The sequence below is a fragment of the Drosophila takahashii genome, chromosome 3L (genome assembly GCF_030179915.1).
Source record: "Drosophila takahashii strain IR98-3 E-12201 chromosome 3L, DtakHiC1v2, whole genome shotgun sequence".
Taxonomy (NCBI): domain Eukaryota; kingdom Metazoa; phylum Arthropoda; class Insecta; order Diptera; family Drosophilidae; genus Drosophila; species Drosophila takahashii.
The window spans coordinates 20,480,074-20,504,152 of record NC_091680.1 but is presented as its reverse complement, the minus strand read 5'-3'; the positions used below and the strand labels follow the sequence as shown (position 1 = coordinate 20,504,152).

Sequence of the window (24,079 nt, the reverse complement as noted above, 5' to 3'; positions counted from 1 at the left end):
TGCGAGGTGAGCACACAGCCGCCTATAATTGAGTTATACATTCGACTGGCCAACTGACCCCTCGGCTTCCCGGGGTCCCTGCCTTCTTGCCTCGCCAAAAGGTTCGCAGCAGCTAAGCGGACAATGTTTTGACATAAATAAATGCTTGAATGACTTTAAGTGATGGCAGTTTACTTTGACTTTCTATGCCCGAACTCAGTTTGGCATGATTTATGGGGCACGATCCGGGGACTGCTCAAGACATTACTTTCCTATATATATACCCAAACGTTATGCTGGCAGGGGCGGACGGGGATGGCTCCGATGCTAATTCGTATTCAGGTAGTAAACGGAAAACAATAAATATATTCGCAGCCGTCCTTTATCGACCAGAGCTCGGGTTGGGATATTATGACTTATAACAATGCACAATAACTGGATCAAATTTATTGTAGATATTAAGGTGATTGAGCATTGTTCTTTTACAAATTACCTGTCCTTAAAATATTCAAGTTTAAAGATATATTAAGAAGGCAAGACAAGTCTATAAATTTATAAGGTAACCTGAACTACAAATTTTAAGTTTAAATTCACAAACTTAAAATATTATATCTGTATAAACAGCAGTTTACCAAACTTTGATTTAATTTTAATACAAAATCTTTAGAAATAAGTATTCCGTTGATGTAGCTTCCGAAGTTACTGTAAAACTATTGTTACTTTTGAGCTGCACAAAGACTTACTATTTAAAGAAAGGTATTTAACAACCTATTAATTAAAGTATCGTGTTTAAGTTAATTACTAATTGCCCAGCATAGCACATATGTAAACTGGAATTATACACGTTCGTAAGTATGCTTTAAAAAATACATTAAAGAAATCGTTGCATACTTTCGGGCTGATCCCAAATGTCAACGGTTGCGTATGCGTGATCGGCTCACCCATTATTATTATTATTAATGGATATGGAGAAACATTATCTAACTATTTTTAAGTTTTGGATTACTTTTCAGGATCACTTACATAATTATACCCGTTACTCGTAGAGTAAAAGGGTATATTAGATTCGTGCAAAAGTATGTAACAGGTAGAAGGAAGCGTTTCCGACCCTATAAACTATATATTCTTGATCAGGATCACTAGCCGAGTCGTTCTAGCCATGTCCGTCTGTCCGTCTGTCTGTCCGTCTGTCTGTCTGTCTGTCTGTCTGTCTGTCTGTCTGTCTGTCTGTCTGTCTGTCTGTCTGTCTGTCTGTCTGTCTGTCTGTCTGTCTGTCTGTCTGTCTGTCTGTCTGTCTGTCTGTCTGTCTGTCTGTCTGTCTGTATGAACGCTGAGATCTCGGAAACTATAAAAGCTTGAGGATTGACATTTTGCATGCAGATTCTAGGAGTTCCTACGCAGCGCAAGTTTGTTTCAAAAGGGTGCCACGCCCCTCTAACGCCCACAATCGCTTATATACGATTTTAAAAATTTCAATATTTCGGAAAAGTAAAAATGCAGTTTTATTGTGTTTATGAATACCTATCGAAATGTAGAACAAATTTTTTAAATCGGACCATTCGTTAAAAAGTTACGGCGAATCAAAGTTTTTATCTTCATCTCCTTCGCACTCCCTTCAGCTGAGTAACGGGTATTTGATAGTCGGGGCACCCGACTATAGCGTTCTCTCTTGTTTTAGTTACATTCAGACGAGCTTTCATAGCTAAAGCATCCTTCATTCCAATTTTATTTAACTCGAAAAAAACTCTCTAGGGGGTGGAGTTTAGCGGCCTTGTATCATTTAATTTTGTCTTCGTTAGTCGAACAGTTTATTTGAGTTCATAAATGAAAAAAAGCTTTCCTTGTTTTTTAAATGTTTAAATTTAATGGTACCATTATTATAGTAGAAATATGTTCAAGTTCTTGACAATCAGAAGATTTAAGGAAAATATTTAATTTCATATTTCGTTTATCAGTTTCGCTTAAGCCAAATAAAATTGAATTAACTCAAACTTTTTGTGGAGGGTTTAATTGAACTTGTAATTGGTTGTAGGTTCTTTTGAGAAAGTTCAAGATGTCAGCTTTTATTTGTTATGAACATTAACAATTATTTTAAAAAGTTTATCTGTACAATAACTGAACTTTATCCTGTCAAGCTGGCTGATTTTGTACATACATCAAAATGTTTTAGTTACATCCCAATATCAAATATACACTTACAAAAAATGTTTCTTTAATTTGGTTAACAACAACAAGAAAAAACGCTACACTCGTACAGTACTTCGACTATCAGATACCCGGTACTCAGCGAGGGAGATATAAAACTTTGATCGCTCGTAACTTTTAATCGAATTGTCCGATTTGAAAAATGTCTTTTACATTTTAATAGGTATTGATAAACACAATAAAACTAATTTATTACTTTTCCGAAATCTTTAAAGGTGTGGGCGCCAGACACCTTTTAAAATCGTTTAACGATTGTGGGCGTAAGATGGGCGTGGCCTTCGGCTGAAACAACCTTGCGCTGCGTAAAAAGCCCAAAAATATGTGTGGGTAATCCCAACTTTCTAGCTTTTGTAGTTTCCGAGATCTCAGCGTTCATACGGACGGACAGACAGACAGACGGACAGACAGACGGACAGACAGACATGGCTATATCGACTCCGCTATGGACCCTGATCAAGAATAGGGTCGGAAATGCTTCCTTTTACCTATTACATACTTTTGCAAGAATGCAATATACCCATTTACTCTACAAGTAACGGGTATTATAATGTTGTATTGAAAACCCATGTCGATCAAGTTCTAGCTAGGCCACTAAGAGCACTGAGCCCATTATAAGATTAGGTAACGGGTTACAATGGGTTTGAAATAAAAAATAATTTCTTAATTAGTTAAAGCTGCAAGATTACACTTCCAAAACTATAATTCAATCGGGCCAATTCTTTGAAAGTTATATTCTTCTGGGCATACATAACGCATTTCAACCGCGTTTTTCTCGAAGCCACGACCTGGAGGCCAATGGGCACGATTACATTTTGTTGTCACATATTCAGCATTTTAAAAGCTACTGCTTAAACAAAGGATTTTAAAAATTCATTTTTAGTTATATTTTATATTAAAAAAAAATTTTCATTCAAAAATGCTTTCGTTTAAATAGTCGATTTAAAATACACTAACATACAAAATGTACATTATAATTCTTATAAGTCTCAGTAGCATAACGTTCGAAACATTTAAAAAATTTGTTGATATATCAGTTCGTACAAAATAATGTAAACAGTAATTCTTGCTTTTGTTTCGAATGCAATTATATTATTTTTTTTTAATAATTATTATTTTTCTATATTTGAAATTAGTATTGGGCCGTATGGCCAAAATGTAAACTTTACTAGGTGTTTTTTGTGCCTAATTTAAAAGAATGACTGTTTTGAACACCTAACAAGGTAGGCTAACGATCCTCATTACTTTCAGGTAGGAACAAAAGTATTTTTTGACAAGTTCTTGCTTTTTTTATAAAGGAAATTAAGCTTATTACTTTTGAATGTCAATTATGTTATCTCACCATTCGGCTAAAAAAGGTCCCAAACAATAGTTTAGCTCAGCAAACTATCCCCATCACTTTCGGGTATATTAAACAAATTTCTGTATCTTTTTCGCTAGTTTTTGGACTGTGTATAAAAGGTTACATGATTTTTTTTTTATAAATTCTTTAAAGTTTAAAAGCTGTGATGTATATTTTATTTCAAACTGAACGCAAAATCGCACTTAATATTGGGACAATTGGTTGTATTCATTCGGAAAAATACTACTTTTTTTATTGAAAATGACGTGTCCATAATTCCCGAGTAAAAAGATAAAGTTTCTCAGACTAAAAAAGCCAACAAATATTTTAGAGATTGACATGTTTTTTAATATAAATAATCCCGTTTTCTTAAATTAATAATCCATTTTTTATATGTATCTTTACAGTCCAAAAAATTATTCTTCTTTCCCAAAAATGTCCCTTTAAAAAAGGACGCTTTTGTTATACATTTTCTAGTACGTAGTATTAAAAAAAAAACTTCTTGAAATAATACTTTTATATCTTTATAATATTATCCAAAATATTTCTCATTTGGAAAAATAAAACATCATTGCAATTTTCAATTTTCTTAGTGGTCGTCACATTATCTATGTACACCTAAATACCTAAAATATGGTATTGCAAATTGTAAATATTTATTTCCATCCGGCTTATAAAAATGCAGTCCACAGGTATAGTGAAGGTGATCTGTAAAATAAAAAGGTGAATAAGTGCTTGCAAAGAAATTATTTACAACTAAAATGATACACAAACCCTTGCCATTTAAACAGTGAACGCCAAAGGTCCTTTTTGGATAGCTAAAAGTAAATGTCAATGTTAATTATAAAGTTCAGAAATTTTAAAAGTGACGAATATACAAACATGTTAAATCCGAGAAAATCTTTTTTAGTCCAGAAACCAAGTTTTGATTTTATTTCCACAAACATATTTGCTTTGGTGGTTTCTCAGCCTTCAGCATCATCATCTGACATAAAATAAAACGAATTCATTAATTATGAAAATATATGTTTACCTCTATTCAAAAGATATGTACGCTTACGTTTTAAAAGAGCGAAGAAGAGGGAAAGACTCCGATGGACTTCAAGTGGAGACAGTATGTCTGGTTTGACTACCTGTTGGATGTGCACACAGTTGGAAGTGGCGATGCTGGCCCGACTCATCCATCGGATAAGAATCTTACTCAATGGATTGAAAATGAATGAATCAATTTCATACCAAAATCAAGTTTATTTTTGTCTTAATGCCACGAATCAAGAATGCATCGGCATTTGGGCTTTCCACATCTGAAATATCAAGAAGATTAACCGTAAGATAAAGAGTTTCCGGTCAAACAAAATAAATGACACAACGAGCTGACTACAGGGGTGTGTTGATATAGTGGTCTTGATGTTTCCATGCTAAAAATTAAAATATTTAAGCTTATATCCGAAATGAATTTTTTTTCTTGGCGCCAATTAATAAATTAATTTACATTGAAATCTATAAACCATCTAAGGAATAAGAATTATAAGAATTTATAAATTCTTATAAGGAAAAGTGTGTAATTTGACTTCCTTATGGAATTTAAAAATTCGTATAATGAAAAGGTGTAATCTGACTTTGTACTTACTTAGATGGTTTTTAGAATTCACAACAAAGCTCGTTATCGTATTATAATAATCACAATTTATTCATATTAAAATTATTTAATAAATATTAATGACTATTTATAAGTACATTGTCTGTTACATATTCAAGGTCTCACTGTATCGGGCGGCAAAAGATTTGAAACAAAAGAACTCCTAAATGAAGCCCCAATACATTTGGGCTGTTGAACGGGCATACAAACCAAATAAACACGTCGGTTTCCATTCGTTCCCCACACTTCACGGCCAGCTAATTAATGACGTTGGTCAGTCGGCTCGGTTCCCTCGATCCCGATCCCGTTCCCGATCCAATATAGAGTGCAGGCCCTATAGAGTGATGCCATTTTGGTTTTCGTTTTCGTTTTGGTTTCTGGGTTTGGTTTTGTTTTTGGACCCGGGATCGGGAACGGGGTCTCTCCGATATTCTTTGGTGACGGTGTCGTAAGTGAAGTGCCAATAAACACGTGATTTACTTAAGCTGTGATCGAGCGGCAGGGACGTGGGCTCTCTGGGATCTCTGGGACAGTCAAAATCATGGGGCTTATCGCTGCCATCGGCCATCAAGATGCCGCTCATTAATTTTAAAATTAGGCGGGTTTTCAAGAAGAGAGCCCCAGAAATGATGTCCCCCTTTGGCTGAAGACCGACTAAACTGGCCGACATCCCTGACCATTCCCCGTTCCCAATCCCCTTTCCCCCATCCCGAATCCCCGAGAGACCCCGATGCATTGCGACCGACCATGAGTGCATAAATTAATTAAGTCGGTCGGAATGGGAACGTGTCGACCTTTTGTCTGGCATTGTGGCGAAGATGGCGGCTGTGGCTCAGAGCTGAGAGCTGTGGACCCGGTTGCACGTATAGATACAGATACATGGACGTAGGACGTAGGACGTTGGACGTAGGACGTTGTAAATTAAAAGCCGCGGCCCGGCCGGGTTGGGTCCTTTATATGCAGCTCCACTCCGCTCCGCAGACTGAGTCATTTGCATTTTGCCGGCCAGCCTGATTATGAAAGATGCTGCGTGGGTGATAAATGGTCGTTGTCAGTCGAAAGCCGAATGCTGAAAACCGAAAACCCCTCTTTGGCCCTGCGATTGTTGCACTTTCGAATCCGGGACTGGCACTTTCAACCCCATCGTTAACGCCAAACGCTAACCCCTTGCTGGGCGAAGATTAGCTGCCGTCCTGCCAAATTTATTTGTGTGTTCATCCCTCGACCGCCGACTGCTGACAAGGGCCGTGGCCGAAAGCCAATGCCAAAGGCTACACAAATCTAATAGATCCCGATTGAGATTTAATTATTTCACTTAATTTTCTGGCTGACTTCGTGCTTAACTTGCCGCCTCCTCTTCATCTGCCTTTCCCGGCATCTTTGACTTCCCTGAAACAAGTTAATGAAGCGAATAAATTTCTTGGCAATTATTTTGCGGATTGTTTTAATTGACCGCAAGGGCTGCCTGCATAGATAAATGAGTGACTAGCCGAAGGAATCAGGAGGCTAAGACGTCCGAAGGCCGCAGCAGGAGTTCGCTAATTAACTAATTGGCAAGTCGTTAACTCGTGAGCTAAAGGGATTTTCCCCCTCTTGAGAAGAAGCTGAAACATCACCTGCAATTTGTGTCAGTCTATAAAAGATACTTTTTTTAAGGTTCTCCCATCTCACACATAAAAACGGACTTTGTTTATGATGAGTGATTGTTATGAGTTGTCAAAAAGGCATGTGTGTCCATTTAAGGAGGGGTTGTTGTGATGGCCACGGCCGTTAAGCAGGAAATCCACCAGGATCTGTTAGAGTATGCCGTCAACATATGCAAATAGACTTGTCTGCGGAGTCAAGCTGAAGGTGGCCAAAAGGCCCAGGACCAAGAACCCGTGGGTTTTCCACCCTCGACAAGGTACACCGCTGTCGACACCGCCCCCTGATAACAATCAACCCCGAGCGGCGGCTTCGGCGGGAGTTCACTTTAATGTTTTGACAGTAAAATAAACATATCCAAGTGCGGCTCTCATCACACGAGAGTGGGTGGCTGGCTGGCTGCCTGGCTGGGTGGTTTTTTGGTGCGCATGCACGAGTACTCGTATTAGTTCCCATACCTTTTGCCACCCAGTATCAATGCGGCAGGGTACACACATGTGTGCTAATACCGCTGAAGGGGGAGCCAAGCACATAGATGTCAAATATAATTCATCATCCTGGCGAAACATCAAAGCCAGCCCCTGCTAGCAGCAAGGACCAAGGGCACAAGGCTACCGGCATAAGCAAACACAAAGTCGCCAACAGCATCATTATCAGTAGGGCGACTGTTTTTGCCCGGTCAAGTGAGAGTGGCCCAAGCCAAAATCCTGAGTGCCGTCTGGCCAGGGTGTCGAAATGTTTGGGTACACTGAGACAGTATGTCCATGCGAAGGGTTTGTTAGAAACAAAAGATTGCAAAAAGGCACAGAAAACTTTCTTCGAATTAAATTCAAATTATATTTTAAATCTTATTTAATCCTTAATATGTTTTAACAGCTCTTTATTATTAATTTGAATTAATAAATGTAATACGATTTTCTTTCTTTAATTTTTTGAATTAGATCCAATTGTGAAATTTCACGAAATTCAAGAATAAGACTAGTCTAACTGTAATGGCGTTTAAGCTTTTTTATGAATTAAAATTAAACTACGCTTTTGTTTAATTTCCCAAGAAGTTGCCTTGAAAAGCTTGATAAAAGTTTATTCTTTATTAATTCTTTCATGAAGTAAATAATAAACGTACATAGTTAATATTTAAACTGGTATGATTGAGTTTGAGTTATTAATTTCGTAGTATATTAAATTAATTAATTATTAATTCTAAAGTAAGCTAAATACAAAAAAATCATATGCCTTAGTATTTTAAAAAATACTTTGTGCATAATATAATCATTTTTCCGGTGTCCTAAATAGTTATTTGCTTTCAATTGTCATTCCACCAGCAAGTTTTCGAAGTTAAAGCAGCAGACTGTTTCCAATTGCTCAACTTATTTATCGCTGGCTTTTTTGAGCAGCTCTAAGGCTCGCAGCTTCACCGCAGGGCAAAGAGCGGCACTTAGGTCGAAGGATTCGCACGACGTCCTTTTAAATAATTAATGTCAATTAGAGCCAAATCTAACTTTGGCCATCAGTCCGCCTGAAGGACTAGGGACTCAGGACGCAGGACTAACGACGACTGCGACACTTAAAAAGGTATGAACTCTTGCTCGCCTACCTGTTCCGTCCTGCCAACGGAACTGCCTGATGTTGGGCTGTCTGTCATAAATATTTTATAACATCAATTACCAAGCACTTAACTTTCATGAATTTAATACGAAAGCTTCAGCTGCTGCCGAGGGTAGACACTCATTTATCTTATTTGCCAATGACGAACAATCAACACTCGGCACTCGATGTCACTTTTTCCATCCACAGTCGTTTTCTTCGATGGGACAAGTGTAAGCCGGATCAAAAAAAAAAGCTCACATCTGCACACATATGTTTATAGTGTCGATATATCGAATGCCCCGGTCCATCAGGATCGACCACCCCAAAAGGACCGATTTGGGCTTGGAAAAAATACCGAAACCGTGATTTACTTCCCCTTCGGCTGCGAGAAATCCCAAATAAAATAAAATTAAATACGCATCAGGAGCACAAGTGCTTAAGGCTCGCGGCCAGGTCTTCAGGTCTTGGGGTCCCTCGTCTGGCAGTGATAAAAACAATATCAATGGGCCACCGAAAACCGAGAACCACCCCCCGTCGAAGGACGACCGTTCGGGCCAAGATTGGAGGCGAGGCTAAGCCACAGCCACTGTATCGGATGAAGCGGCGCGTGCCGATGACGCACAATTCCCCCATTGATATTCATGGCCGATTTTCGGGCCGATATACTCGTTGCCGTTCATTGCCGTTCGCAGGGCAGAAAACAGAAAACAGAGCGGAAAACAAAACGGTGCACACATAAATAAATAAAATTTATGGCAGCTAGCATCGGTGAGCCGTCCCAATTGGATTTCGGAGCACTTGTAGTGGGCCTTTGATATGCCCGATTATTTCTGTTTGATTGTTTGATTAGATCGGAGGGTCGGAATCCGGTGAAATGTGGCCAAAAGAACAGCCCACTTGGCGGCATATGCTGACTAAGTTAGTCCTTCGGTAGTGAGGGTTCTTGTAGTGATTAATTTGATTGGTAGAGCAGTGATAAAAATATTTTCGGGAAATCAAAGGGTTTTTTTTTAGCTTGCGGTAATAATTTATTAAAATTAAAAGACTATTTAAAAATACAAATAATGTTTTAAGATAGAAAACTAATTTTATTTTTTCTAATTGTACTTTTTCCTATTTACTTTTTATTTTCTTTCTTATTTTTTCATTTGTTAAAAATAGTCTTAAAAACTCCATAAATCTACTTTAATAATAATATTTGGATGTTTAAATAGCAAACCCTAATTGTGCTTGCCTTTTTCTCCCCAATTGCGGCATCTATTAATTTCAATTAAATGAGCAAAACAAACTCCTGGATCTGCCCTCCCCCTGAAATACTATTTAACTAATCTGGCTACAAGAACGCACCCCCGCGAGGAAGGATTGATTTCCGCTACCCAGCCTCCGGGGCTGCAAGCTCTAACATTCATTCCGGCCAAGTCGAAAGGGCTCTAAAGTCTCGGTTTATCTAAATGCTGCATTGTACTGCTAAAGTGTCCCCTGAGATTTTCCGAGGCGTTGAAGCGTGCCACCCCGGTTTTGGGCCAACAAAATGCAGTGGTTTCCGGTTCGCCAGCGACCCCAGGCCGAGGGCTACGGGCTACGTTCTATAGTGGGAGTTAATTCGCCAAAGTCAGTAACCTCATCAAAGAACGGCTAACCGTCTGTCGGAAAGTCGGGGGGTCTTTAGCTTTCGCCTTCTGCTGGGGGTGTCGTCTACTCCACCGCCGCCACATTAAATTCACGCCAAACGACGTGAGGCGCATATGTTTATGAGTCTCGTCGAGATTGAAAGCCAGGAATGGAATGGTTCGGAGTGGAGTGGAGTAGCATGCCCATGGTTAACCGAAGGCGAGGCAGGACGCTCCGTGCATAAAAGCCTCATGGTCACCGTTTGCCGATGCTGCTGGCTCTTGGCTTTGGCTTTTTCTCCTCGCCGCACGCTGCCTGCTAATGGATTTCGTGGCACTGCCAATTGAAGGGTTAGGGTTACGGGAGAAGTGGCAGTGGCAGTGGCAAGGGAAGTAGAAGTCCTCTTTTGGCCGCGCAGCATGCTTTCAATTTACTTCCACTTCCTCCACCAAACGCCCTGCTCGGCTCTGTTATTGTTGTTGCTCTGACTTACGCACCGTGAATGAATGCCAAAGGTTCAGGGGGTGGTGCAGGGATTCAATGCCACGGGACGATGCACGGAGCAAAATAATTGGATCTTTAGTTTAGATCAAATTCACACGTTAATACGTTGACATATCATTCAGAAAAATCTATCTATTTTTCATGTAGTTCACAAATTAATATGAAGACACTGAATTTCTTAGTTAACAAACAAAATAATAATTGTTATATAGTAATGGTTTTAACAAGAATACAGTGTTTTCGATATTAATTAGATATACATGTTTTTTGTGGGAGAAATTTATCTTAAGGCCTAAGTGTAAACAATTTTTTTTGGTTAAAAAATATGTCAGATAATTATTTTTAGCTCCAATATCAACTCAATAAAAATTAAACCTTTTATATAATTTAAAAAGCCTTAACCTTAATTAATCGTTTAAAGTTCTGTTAATTTTTTTCCCAGTGTACTACGGGCTTTTGGTGCACGCGACTTTCACACTAACGTAATAAAGAGCTCAACGACACTCAAATTGAATACGTCTCATGGTGCGAATGCCGTAATGATTTTCTATGTGGAACTCGATGCAGATAATGGGGCGACCTAGCAGCCCGCCCAACAGCCCAACATCCCATCCCAACATCCCCCCACCAGCCATCCACTCCCCCTTTTTTCGAGGCCACCCCACCACGTAGCGTCTGCGGGCTGGGCGTTTTTGTTTTTGTTTGCCTGGTGATAGAAATTAACCCCTCAATTGAGGTTGAATTTAATTTGGCGCAAAATGGCAAGGGGGTGTGTTCCATCCGGCGAGTGTGCGTACGCGTATGTGTGTGCTTTCCGGCGGCTGCTCACTTCGTCGCTGAAAGTAATATCGCTGTTAACGCTAAAGGGCCATTGTCAAATTGTCTCTTATTAATTATGATGATGCGTGTGCCGCTTTTTCGAAGGGGTGGCGTTGTGTTGGATGTGGAATGCAAATTTCTGGGCCTGCTTCTCTGGGCCTGGCGTCTTTAACGTAATTTATTGCGTTCTGCTCACGGGCAGGCTTTCGGTCTACGGCTTATGGCTTATGGCACAGTGAAAAGTTAAGGCTGTCGAAGGCAGGGTGTTGCGAGGTCTACAGTCTATATCTGGTGGGACTTTCGAAATCCTTCTGTTTTTTGGCTGCCGGGGGGATGAGCGAGTGGGGCCCCGGAGATAAGGTGGGCAGAGTTCGGAGACCCGGAGTTCTCGGCTCCCGGTGAATTGATTTGGTACGAAACTATGCACGGGCACCCCTGCCCATGCAAAGTTTGCTTAATTTAGCTCAGACAATGGGGCTCCAGTGAACAATGGCGCACAATGCCATCAGCATCATCATCGGGGCACACACTCTTGTGGTGACCAAGCCCCACAATCGGTTTTTGGGGTCCCTTCGAATGCAATTCGACAGCTTAAACTCCCGGGGGAATTTCGAATTAAGCCGGCTAAATATTTCTTATGCTAAATTTTAACCAAAAAGGGGGAAACTTTATAGAAAGTGCTTTAAAACTCAAGTTCTTAAAGAGTGAGTTCAAAAATTATCCTTTAAATCCTTAAGTTTTATTTCTCAATTTTCTATATTGTTATAGAGGCTCAAAAAATTCTTAAATAATTTCTAAGTTAATCCCTAAAGCATTTTAAACCTTTGAAAAGGTAAAGGTATCTTTTAGTCTCAACCCTCTTCTCTTAAGAAGTTCCTAATTAGCCATTCATATTCACGACATGCACTTCAGAGGGCCAGCAACTATCTGTGACCAGTTTAAGCCAGCGGACACCTAAGGTGTTGCGGGATGCCACATCTCTCAGGCTCTCGGGTTCTCAGCCAGCTGACCCCCAAAGTGCCACAATTTATGGAGTCGCAGCAAGTCGCCTAGCGCCCGCTGATCGCGTCTTGCGAATCGCGTTCCATTCACTGGCGATATTTCACTGCTTTATTAAGTTAATTTCATATATCACAACTGCAGGCGCCAGTCGCTTGTAGGGCATTTGAGTGGAAGTGGATGTGGATGTGGATATTCCCGCACTCCTTTGGACCAGGACAAGCTGGGGTGCGCAGCTTGAGCTCGTTACTTTGATGCATTTGGGGCGCGCGTTTATTTGTGGACGTCACTTGGACAACAGCGGGGCTCCGCACTCAGGGAAAAAATATTGCGCTTCTTACTTGCAACTATAAGTTTTTAAATTTTATTTGAGATGTATTTACAGTTCAAATAATTTACTCAACGTGTTGTTACAAGGCAATTACATACTTGGAACCTATTTCGAGTGAAGTTATTTTAAAAACAAAATTTTGATGCAGCCCTTTGAAAAAAATCTTTATTTAATAATATATATAATCAATATATTTAAAAAAATATTTTTGCTCTTCAAATAACCTCTCTCTTTAAAATGGAATTTTAAGATAAAAACGTAAACTATTTTCTGAATAAAATAAATCTATAAATAAATTAATTTAATTTTAAAATAGTTTATTTTTGAGTATTTCAATAACAAGTTAGAATTTTCTGTTAGTGCATTCCTTGAAAGCTGATCAGGCTAACTTGTTCTGGCGTTTGCAACTGCACTAAAACAAGCAACTTGGGCTCGATTAAGATAGCTCACCAAATCAGCGGCCCGAACCTGGCCCAAATTGGCAACATCACTCAATTGATTTGCGACGACCCCAGTCCGTCCCCCAGTAAAAAGCCGAATGTTTTTTATGCCGGCGACCGCCCATTAGCCACATGCGCGCCTGCGTGACACAACGGCATCAATCAAAGTTTCACCCGTTCCCATGACGTATGTGTTTGAGTGGGTGGTGGTGGGTTCGGGTGGGAGGCATTCGGTTTTCGCGGTTCCCGGGGCGACTTTTTACCATCTATGGCATAGGCGTGTATTGGATTTGTGTGTGCCCGTGCCGGCTGCGCGTAAAAAGACATTTTGACAAATTCAAGTAGCGCCATCTACACTCGACTTTAATAGCTTTTATACTGCTTGTCACGATATTTCATCAGTCAAAGGGGCCGTGGCCCAAACCACGGCCAACACAAGAATAAATGGATTGACACACATGGCAGTGGCAGTGGCATTCGAGGCATTCGTGGCAGCAGGAGGGGTATGGACATAAAAAACCTAGAGGAAGCGCGAATTTTATTCGATGTTATTTCCATTTGAAAATGAGTTATTGACACATGTAGCCACCCCCGAAAAAAAGGGACAACCCGCAACCGCAGGACCAGTTCCCGATCCCCAATCCCCCAATTCTCGATCCCCGGAAAACTTGGAAATATTGCGTGGGAGCGGCCGGGCAAAGAGCGCGCATAAATTTGGGCTGCCAAAAAAAAAAAGAAGAAAAAAGAAACCAGGGGGACTCCCCTTTGTTTTCCCCCCATTACACACTTGCGTTCAGATTGCGATTTGCCTGCTTTCTTTTCTCCGATTTGATTTATTTTATTTGCTTTGTGCGGCGCCGCAAGTGCTTCGCCCAATGGTTTATTAATATCGTAGGCGTTGCTAGTAACGTGCCGCTTTTGTTTGCCGATGTGATTCGCCAGCCCCGGATACGTTATTATATTTATATATTCCCACAACGGGGCCGGTGGAGAGCGGTTGATCAAATATCCCTCATTATGGTCGTTATAACTTATAAACACAAGTTATTCGCCTTGATGTGTGCGCTTTGCGGGGATATCTTGGCTAATTCGGAGACTTAGTAGTGGGTGAAGGTCCCTCGGAAATGCGATTGTGGTTAATATCTAATGACCTCAAATCGGCAGAAAGTTGGTTTTAATGGGTTACTAAATGACCATTGTTAGGGTAAATAAATACCAAATTATATGAATTTTTGGTTCGAATTTTACATGGTTTGTTTTCGAAAATGTTTAATAAAGTAAATAGAACAAGTTCAGAATTTAAATCAATTTAGGATTTGAATCTAGATACAACTAAAGCCAATAATACTTTTTGTAAACTTTAAATAAATTAAATTCAGATCTAATGGCTAACAAAAATTTGTATGTTCTTTACCTACCATGTGCTTAGATATAACAAACATTTTATAGCATCCTAAAAAGGGCATTGATAAAATAACGAGTGGATTTTAGTCATAAAACCAAGCTAAAACGTTTTTTTATTCAAAGTTTAAAGACCTTTTAAAGATCTGTTAGAAATCGATTCACACTGCTAGGCTGCAGTAGCTTAAATGAATGTCTTTAAATGTTGAAGTATTTACACAAGTACTGGCCCTTAAAGAGCCACGTTGCATTCTCCTCCAGACTAAATGGAGCAGAATGCCAGAACTAGTTAGATGACTGATTGATGAAGTAGATGAACGAACGAACAAGTGATGAAGCGGATTGCGTATACGTGTGTGTGCCACATTAGATATTCATACGCACCGTGGTCGAGCTATGGATGTGGCCACCAAGAATGGATGTATTGCAGGATGGGTGCTTGGGGCGATGAGACGAATGTCCTGGGGCCGCCCAGCCGCTGTTGCTGTCTGATAAATCACATATTTTCGCTGATCAAATCAATCTAATTGACATCACTCAAAATGATGGCGGAAAAGTTTCCACATTCATTTTCGCATTCGCAACAGAGAAAAAATGCGAATAAATGAGTTCCACCCCCACGAAAACGACCCGGGCTCTGTTTTGGTTTAATGGTGGCTCTGTTTTGCTCTTGTGGTGCGTTCCCGTTCGGCAGAATTCAGCAGCCATCTCCACACATCCCCCCAGTTGCCCCTCGTTTCACCATTTCCCAGTTGCCTATGCGGTAAAGCAGCGTGATTTATTTTCATTCCGATGGCAACGCCACCCAAATTCGACGCTCCGTCATCCTGACATTCGAATTGAAATGCAAATTCTGACGAATGTGCGCTGGTTTTGCGCACATGCCCGGACCGAGTGGAGCGGTACAAGGACATGGGTGGAGGTGGGGGATGAGGTATAGAAAAAGGGGAGGACGACGGATTGACTGACGAATGACTCCCGGCAGCCAGCGGCGACAGTAGGCGGTAAATGAGCGAGCTATCCATGTGTGTTACACTCTGGAATCAGGAATACCACACTCGTATATACACCATGCATCAATGTACTCCGCGCACACATGTGCCGAACCCATCCACATAGATATGGATTTGGATTTGGATGAAGATGTGGACGTAACTGGGGATGTGGCATGGCATATGGGTATACCTTCGCATGTGCGTATCATTTCACATGCATCCCACGCCATTTGAATTGAATAGCATCTCATTTACTCTCGCATCATTATTTTTTATTCGAGTACCTAAGATGCTTGAGGACGGAATCCCGGTTGCCAAGCCGTGTCCAATCGATTACTGGAGTGTGGTGTTGCCTTTAAGCGGAATATATCGGATGAGTTATCACTTCAAGTGGATTTATTTGAGCAAACAAAGGTTGAGATTTCTAGCTAATAGCCTTAGAGGATTATTTAAAACTCTTCATGTAATATCAATATATTTGTATAGCTTAAATATATCAATAGATTTATAATTTTAATTCTCTTAAAGATTTCTGTGAGCCTTAAATTAATTTAAAACCAGCCAAAGTTATCCCAAAATGACTGCCCAAAAGGCATTCCTTATTACTTGCCTAAAAGTGCCTAACTGTAGGAGCCAACACTGTCTACTGCCCCCTCCTTTTAGCCCCACTTATTAATGCATGATACATAGGCTATGTACTGGAAACTACGTTACATACATGGCAAGTACTCACCCTCAAACTCCTGCACTTTGTCCATCCTCCGCTTCTAATGAAAGCTGCCGGTTTCGTCGGTTAATTCAACATCTGCAAAATGCAAGGATGTACATATTTTTAAAACAATGTCGGGTACCGAGATAGTGGGGCGGGTGGGCCCTACTTAAAGCCGACATCATCCGCATGGAAAGGAGCCCGTCCATCAGCCAGGACGTATGTAGTACGTGGTGTCGGCCAGCATGTAAATGCTGCTTACAGGCCCAGACAATATTAACAATTCCCCGCAACTTGGCCGACACTGTATTCGAAGGGTCCCGGAGTGTCGGTGTGTGTGCTCGGGTCTGAGCGGACATTATATGCACATAAAGTGCCCTGCTCCTTCAACTGCAAGCGTCCTGCGGCCCTCGTCCTTCACGACACTCGTGGCAACCATGTTTGTGTTTTTCTCCCCGCCATAGTCGCTGCTCCTTGGCCACGTTAACAACTGTATCCCTTATGGGCGCTCTCGTTTGATGTAGACGAGGATGTCCTTCGTGCCCTGTAGGAAATGCCGGCAGGCCGTGTCCTGCCATCGTCCTAAAAGTATGCTGCAATGTTTTTTCGTTTTTAGCGAAATTCTGGCAAGATCGTAGGGGTAGAAAATTGATGAACATTCAGGGTTGAAATGGTACTTTTAAGTTGTTTAACTGTTTGAGATCTTGTATTATAATAAAATTAATTAATGAATAAATAGTAATTATTATTGTCTAAAAAACAGTATAGTATAACGTCCCTTTACATTGTAAAATAATTTTTGAATTATAAATGCGTCAATATTCTTTTTTTTTAAATATTTCAAAAATAATAATAAATGTTTGTTTGTTTTAATTTCAGTACTGAAAATATTAAATATGCGTTAATATTTTGTTTCTTATTCTTTGTTTACTTCTTAGATTAAAAATTTTGAATATTTAAAAAAAAATAATAAAAGTTTGTTTGCTTTAATTTCAGTACTGAACATATTCATTATTTCGTATATTTTAGTGTTTTCTTGCTAAACTAGTGAAATAAAAAATTAACATTTTGGAGAAATTAATAACTAAAGTTCATCTCTGAAATTCATAAAAAAATCTGCACTTCTTCAGTATATATACCGTCCACATATGAACAATCATGTGTAACTAACACTCATGTGGATGTGCCCCGTTTGTGTTGTTCTTGGACTGTCAGTGACGTCGTCGTCGTCGTCGTCGTTGTTGTTGTCAGTGTCGGTCTCGGCGGTCCAGTCGCTGGCGGAGGCAAAGTTGTTCAAGTGGCAGCTTAATTCGCATAAAATGAAAACACGCTGTCTACATTGTTCCTACAACTTTTGGAGTTTTTTATGGCACTTAAAATGGCTGCTAGACAAAGGCTTAACAAACGGCTACTGCAGGATCTACGGCTCCTGCTCTCTTTATTACGTCTGTGCTGGCCTCGTATGTGCTGCTTTCATTTTGGCCAGCTTGAAGACAATAATGGCGTATCTAACAGGCTTATTAAAGGTGGTCTATTCACATTGAAAATGCAATCTCATTGTCTAAGAAAAAAAGAAACCAGCTGGAAACCAGTGGGACTCTGGCTGATTCGCTACGTGGATATGGATGTGACCTCTTTTAAAAGTGTCGCCCCCACAACAATACCACAGCCCGAAAATCAATAAATGCAAATTCATTTTTATTGTTAACATTTAAATAAAAGGTAGGACTTCATGGGCAGTATACAATGTAAAAAGCCGGGGAATGCCACCTCCGATAAACCAACATCAATAAAAGCACTCACATTTTTTTATAAATTCACTCTTCTTCATCCGCAAGCGCCAGACCTTTGCGGGCTCCATTTCGCCCAGTCCACCTGGCACACGGACATCAGACATCAGAGTGTTAAACGGAAAGTCCGCAAATAATCGACTACGGTTATTTCGATTTTTAAAGCAGCAAATTTAGGGAATTTAAAGGCTAATTTTCAGTTAATGCAAGACGTGATTATTGTGTAAATCCCATAACGCTCCTTTAAACGATTTTTTACTTCATCTATGAAAATAAATGTAAATCATAAATTGCTATTGGTATCCTAAAAATAAATAGCTGATTTTTAAAAATAAAAAATATATCAACTTTCTATTTATGCTTCCCCAATTTCTGAAAATCATTAATTTCCTTAAGTGAAAATAAATTAATGAATTTAAAAAGAAAATTATGGTTAAGAAGTAAAAAGTTCTACTTTAAAATAAATTAAATAATAAAATATATTATAAAGGGATAATAGCAAAAATACGAAAAAATCCTGAAATCCAAAGGTCCAACTCCAATTTGCCATCAATCGCTTGGTGTTTTATTATTTTTACGTTTCAAGAAGTATATCAAATTTAAACCTCCTTTCAACTTTTAAATGTTTAATGGCAAATAAATTATCACCCCTATGAGGAGCTAGGGATGATAATAAAGACATTATATAAGAATTTTTGTAGAAAACATTTCGTTAACTTCCTGCAAGGAGGCTGGTATTTTTTAATAACAGCCAAGGGGTTGCCACACAAAGCGTGCCAAGCGAATGAACAGCTTAATCGCCAGCACGAACGCTAAACACTCACTGTGCCGGTGGCTCCCGTTAAAAGCGACCCCTAAAAGCCATAAACTAAACCTGTTTCCCCAGCTGATAGTTGGTCTTTTCATAGCTGGACGGTTTTAGTTGGACTCAACAATTGTCCAATTCTTGATTTCTGAATGACAAGAAAATGGAAAATAAAGGGTTGTCATTATTTTTCCTTTATTCAAACATTTTTATTTTGGTTTTCAGAAAATAAATTATGGAAACAAAATATTCAGGGAGGAGGCTGTACTCATTAGTTGTATTTCAAGTAGGTTGTTAATCAAATTATGGTATTAATCAAAAACCAGAAAAGGCGTTTCTTAAGAAAGGAACAAATTAATCATAGAAATAATTATAACAATAACCAGACCCAGTGATTTTGCATTGCCCCATTCAAAACAAATTCCACTTTTTATGGTGAGAATGGGTTGAAAGCATTAATAAGTTATGTTTGTTTAGAAAAAATTAGCAATCTTTCGCAATAATTTACACACTTAACAAGGTTTCCCGAAGAAATGTGCGTGCAGTGCCGCTCTTTATTACAATAAAAATTCATTTCGCCGAGCAGTATTCATATCGCAGACGTTGAATTCAGTCTACCATCAAATGAAACAAATTCTACTTTAGTCGAACGCGAGAAATAGTTGCATGCCAACAAAGTAGACTCGTTCCTAGACTGTGTTATGAATATTCAAGTGGTGGTCCTATTTTCGCTCCGAAAAGTGTGGAAACTGACCCAAAACCAAAACCCGGGAGCGTGTCAAGTGGGTGTTTAGAAAATATAGGTATTTCGTAACCCCAATATATTCTCTATTTTTGGAACAATCAATCGGGTATGCAAGGTATTGCGATTCCCACAGCCGAAAGCAGGCAACGACCCTTCGTGTAGGTCCAACTTCTTGCTCCACTGCACCCAAGTGCAATCCGGTTGCATGTGGCCAACTGGCCGTCGCCGATCTACGGTGTTGCTTTTGCTGTTTCTGTTGCAGTTGCAGTTTAGCGGTTATATTCTGCATAAATGAATATGTAATTTATTTTATTATGGTGCAAATTGCGAATTGAATTGTTTTTAATTATTCCATACTTCGCTGGCAACCGCCAATTTTTCCTAACCGCACACCAAGTCTAGCCAGTCGGTTAGTTACGAGCGTATGAGCACGAACAATTCGTACTTATTCGCGATCGGAAACAAAATACTTTTGGACACACAAAGACTAAACAAAACTGTTAATTAATTTGGCTTTAGTAGCTGCTATTAAAGGCTTAGGCAGGAAAGAGTGAGAAGATTTAAATATAATTGTTGCATGTCGGCTTTTTGACTTTAATTATAGTGTTTAAGACGAAAGTAATGCAAATTCGGAGATTAATATAAAATTCTTGGATTTATTTATTCCAATTAAAATTAATGAGACAAAAATAAATTGCTAAAAAATTGAATTTAATGTATATTTTATACATTTGTGGCAATTATTTTTGGAAAGTTGAAGTGAAATAAGAGTACCAGTAGTCGAAATTTAATAGGTTTAAAACTAATTATATGGATTTATTACTGTAATTATAATGTTCCGGCTTAAAAGATTGATTGAGCTTAAATAAGCTTAAAAATATCAAAATAATATTTGACCTTAATATTTTCTTGATTATTTCATTATGATCATAGTAGCAACCCCAATCTGACCGCCTATCCTAATTAAAGCCCCCACCAAACTATAATAGCAGATAAATCATAACACTTGGGAATGTGACCTGTGACATGTGCACTTAACACATACTTTAGTTTAATACATTTTATGGTCGTACTCGGACCTTCAAAGCAGCACAGCAGCAGTATGCAAATTATGCTTGCGTTTCGTGTGCGCCTCAGAGGATATTACTTCGTTCTCGACTGGTTCTATACCTTTTGGCCATAACAAGAGCGAGTGTGCTGCTACCTGGCCAAAAGCCGGCTGCGGCTTTCTTGAACTAATTAAAAATTCCAGCGCCGCAATTGCGAAATTGGCCTCTTATCGGTTGTATCATCGACGCCACGAACGCTTAAACATGATGCGCTGATGAATAGCTGCCTAGGCTAAGGGTGAACCACATATATAAGCACGTTTTGAGACGGGATATGTGGATGGGATAGGTGGGGAAAATGGAAAAGCATATTTATGAATACGATTATTTTGCACATGATAATTTTTTGTTTCTCTCGCTGTGCAGGTTTATTTTGCAATGTCGATGGTGCCCGCAAAAGCGACGGAGGCGTTTTGCGAAACAATTTCTGTTTATGGTTCCAGACACGCGACGAACATAGTTGCGTGGCTTTTCATCATACGAATAAAAAATATAAATAACAAGCGCTGGAGAAAACTCTTAGGCGCTGCGCCAGGTATTTTTTAAACGCATTGCATGGCATTTCTTAGCCCGCCAAGGAAAATAATGGAAGCATATGCCACAGTCCGATGGTCCATCACCTTTGATGCGAAAAAGCCCCTTTTGTGAGCTATATAGTTTTTTTGGGGTTTAAGGACAAGGTTTAACTTTTAAAAAATGAGGAAACCAGTTAAATCAATATGCAATTTCTTATAATAACAATTATTTCTACCTAAATATTTATATTTACAAAAACACCTAATTTTAAAATACAGTTTTTTGATTTATTATATTCTTTAAATTCATTGGTCACGATTTGATAAATCTCAAATATTATTTAACATATGCAACTGCCACTTTAACTCTCCAATAAATTGATAAGGGTAATTATATCAATGTCAGCACTTAAATTATATCAACTGAGGTATTTTTTCTGTTCTATCTGAACTTTCGTCTGATTGAAAGTTGATTTTGTCCTTTCACGACTCGTCGAATATAATTTAATCTAACAAGAGTTATCAAAGTTCACAAGTTCCGCAGAGGTGATTAATTTAAATGTTTTTTTTCTGTTATATTTTCACTTTCAACGATAAAAAAATTTACTAAGCTTTAAACATTTTAAAATATTTTTATTTGCTTCATATTATAGACCCTTCATAAACTAGAGAAGGTACAGAATCACCACCCTGATTTTCTTTTGGTTTTTTTTCTAATTCAACATCACGCAATTGTAGTAAACAATACTTACATGAAAGCGCTGTGCGGACTTTAGTTCAGGTAGTAGTTGCCGCTGGCCGGGTGCAAAGTCCACGCAGCCGGGGGTCACTTGTAAAGCTTCATCGTGTCCGGGGTCAGGGCGTTATAAAACGCCAAGACGTTGTTGACAAGCACGTGACAGCAAACTTTGGCACTCTTGTGTTTGTTTACGCCGTGTGGAATTTGTTGATCTGGCGGTACTCCTACCTTGGCCCAATCAGGGGCACACACTTTTGGGTTATTCACAACTTTCGGATATTTGGGGAACCATCCAACCCCCACCCAGCGCCCAGCGCCCGACACCACCCACTTTCGTGGGCCAACCTGTTTCGGTTCGGCCTTGCGCGCCCACTCTCGCCCATGATGCGGGCATTTCCGAGTTCGAGCGCATACTGGTTGTGTTGCATGTTCGCTTTTGGCCAAAAGCACTCGTTGCAAAAGCGAGTGAGCGAAAGAGGAGGAGAGAGCGAGTGAGAGCGCGCACCGAGAGCGGGGGTTCGAAAGTTGCGCATGTGCAGTGGAAAACGGGTTTTCTCCTTCGGTGCAAGAGAGACGGGTAGCCGTTCGCGGGCGTTGCTGCTCTTTCCAGGTGGGCGGCAGGCGGCGGGCGGTGGGCGGTGGTTGCAACTGGAACGTGGAAAACGCTCCGCCTTCTTGGCCTCCGCGGAATATGGCCAAAATGCTCGGGCAGCCTTGGTATTTTTAGGTTACGAATTTGCCAGGTTTTAATTAGTACACATGGCCTGGCCGGAAAAATGGGTGGTGTTCGCTTTGGTCAGTGGGCGGTGGTGGGTGGTTGGGTGTGGACTGAACCATCATACCTTTGATCCAATTTAGAAATACCATGCAGCCTGCCAAATAGCCAATTAACTCACTTCTGATCAAAGGCAGAGCACTTCCCTTTCAAGGACTCCAAAAAGGCCACAAGCGATCCGAAAACTAGACAGCTATCCGTGGATTTTGGTGCACCGGAAGAAATCGGTTAAATATTTTGAATAAATGACTCTATTCACCTTATTCGACATTCTCAAAAAACTTAAAAACATTCAACTTAGGTGCCAAACATTCATTGTATATTTATTTTTTTATATTTAATAACAACTCATTGAACAATATTTATTAAATACAAATGAGATACAATTTTTATTTCGATGGTATTTCAAAACAATTTCAGGCAATTTTTTTATTAAAAAAAGTATATATTTTAAATTGTGGAAACTATTAAATTAAAATTTTGGAAAGCAAAACCCAAAAATTGTAGTATGTATTTTAATAAATTACCTAAGATTTTATTAAAGTAATTTATAAAAATAAAGTATACAGCAAATAAAATATATTTTGAACAAAATGTCAGTCATACAAAAAATATCAATGCCTCTTAAAATAATGAAATAATATTGTAGTATATTTCAACTTCTTTTCATACCTTATTGATCTACTTAAACCTAGTTAGTTGAAAATAGCATATTTTAGATATTAACATTTGACTTGATTTTATCCGTGTACGAATAACCCCCTACATATATTAGCTAGGCGGGGTGGGCTTTGGGCCTGCGATATGGCTGCGCAGAACACGAGATAATCAGGCGAGCCCAGAAAGGGCCTAGCCTGCTCTTTGTCGAAAATTGCATCCATGTCATGCATGCGCATCCATTCATTACCTAGTGGCTGAGTGGTTGGAAGACAGCGTTTGGCGTTTTGTATCCCAGCAAATATGCCGTGTTCGCATGTTATCCCAAATGTCCCTGGGAGCTCAACGGCCCCCACAGCACCCTAAGCCCCTTTTTTCGAGCCCCTGGCCACCCTCGGCCGACCAGACAGTGTGTACTTTATTTTGCCGAACGAACAAACATCTTGTCGGACGAGCAAGCAAATGACTTTTCCCGTCCCAACTTTCAGCCTTTCGGTTGTTCTTTCTGCGTGCCGTGCTTTTTTGTTACCTCTATCGGTACTAGTTTAGTCTCGGCAGTTTGTGAGGGTAACGCCACCGAAATCCTTTCAGGTGATACGAGTAATGCCAAAATATTGCACACAGTTTGGATGGCATTACAGGTTCAACAAGGTGCAAAAGCAATGGCTTCACATGTGAGATTTGATAATTAAAGCTTTAATTGAAAAATGTAAAATAGTTACTGAATACTTACTTATCTAAG

At 39.5% G+C, this 24,079-nt stretch overlaps 1 long non-coding RNA gene across 2 annotated transcripts; it reads right to left on the bottom strand.

Moving 5' to 3' along the window:
• Nucleotides 1-4,127: 4,127 nt before the first annotated feature.
• On the bottom strand, nt 4,128-22,304 carry LOC108061730 (uncharacterized). Of its 2 annotated transcripts, XR_006412337.2 has the most exons (7): nt 21,919-22,304; nt 16,372-16,795; nt 16,227-16,298; nt 4,584-4,827; nt 4,406-4,508; nt 4,298-4,341; nt 4,128-4,231 (listed from the first exon to the last, which is right to left on the bottom strand). It is a non-coding gene; the product is annotated as an uncharacterized lncRNA (long non-coding RNA). The 2 variants fall into 2 exon arrangements; XR_011418536.1 differs by having other exon boundaries at nt 16,227-16,795.
• Nucleotides 22,305-24,079: the final 1,775 nt, after the last annotated feature.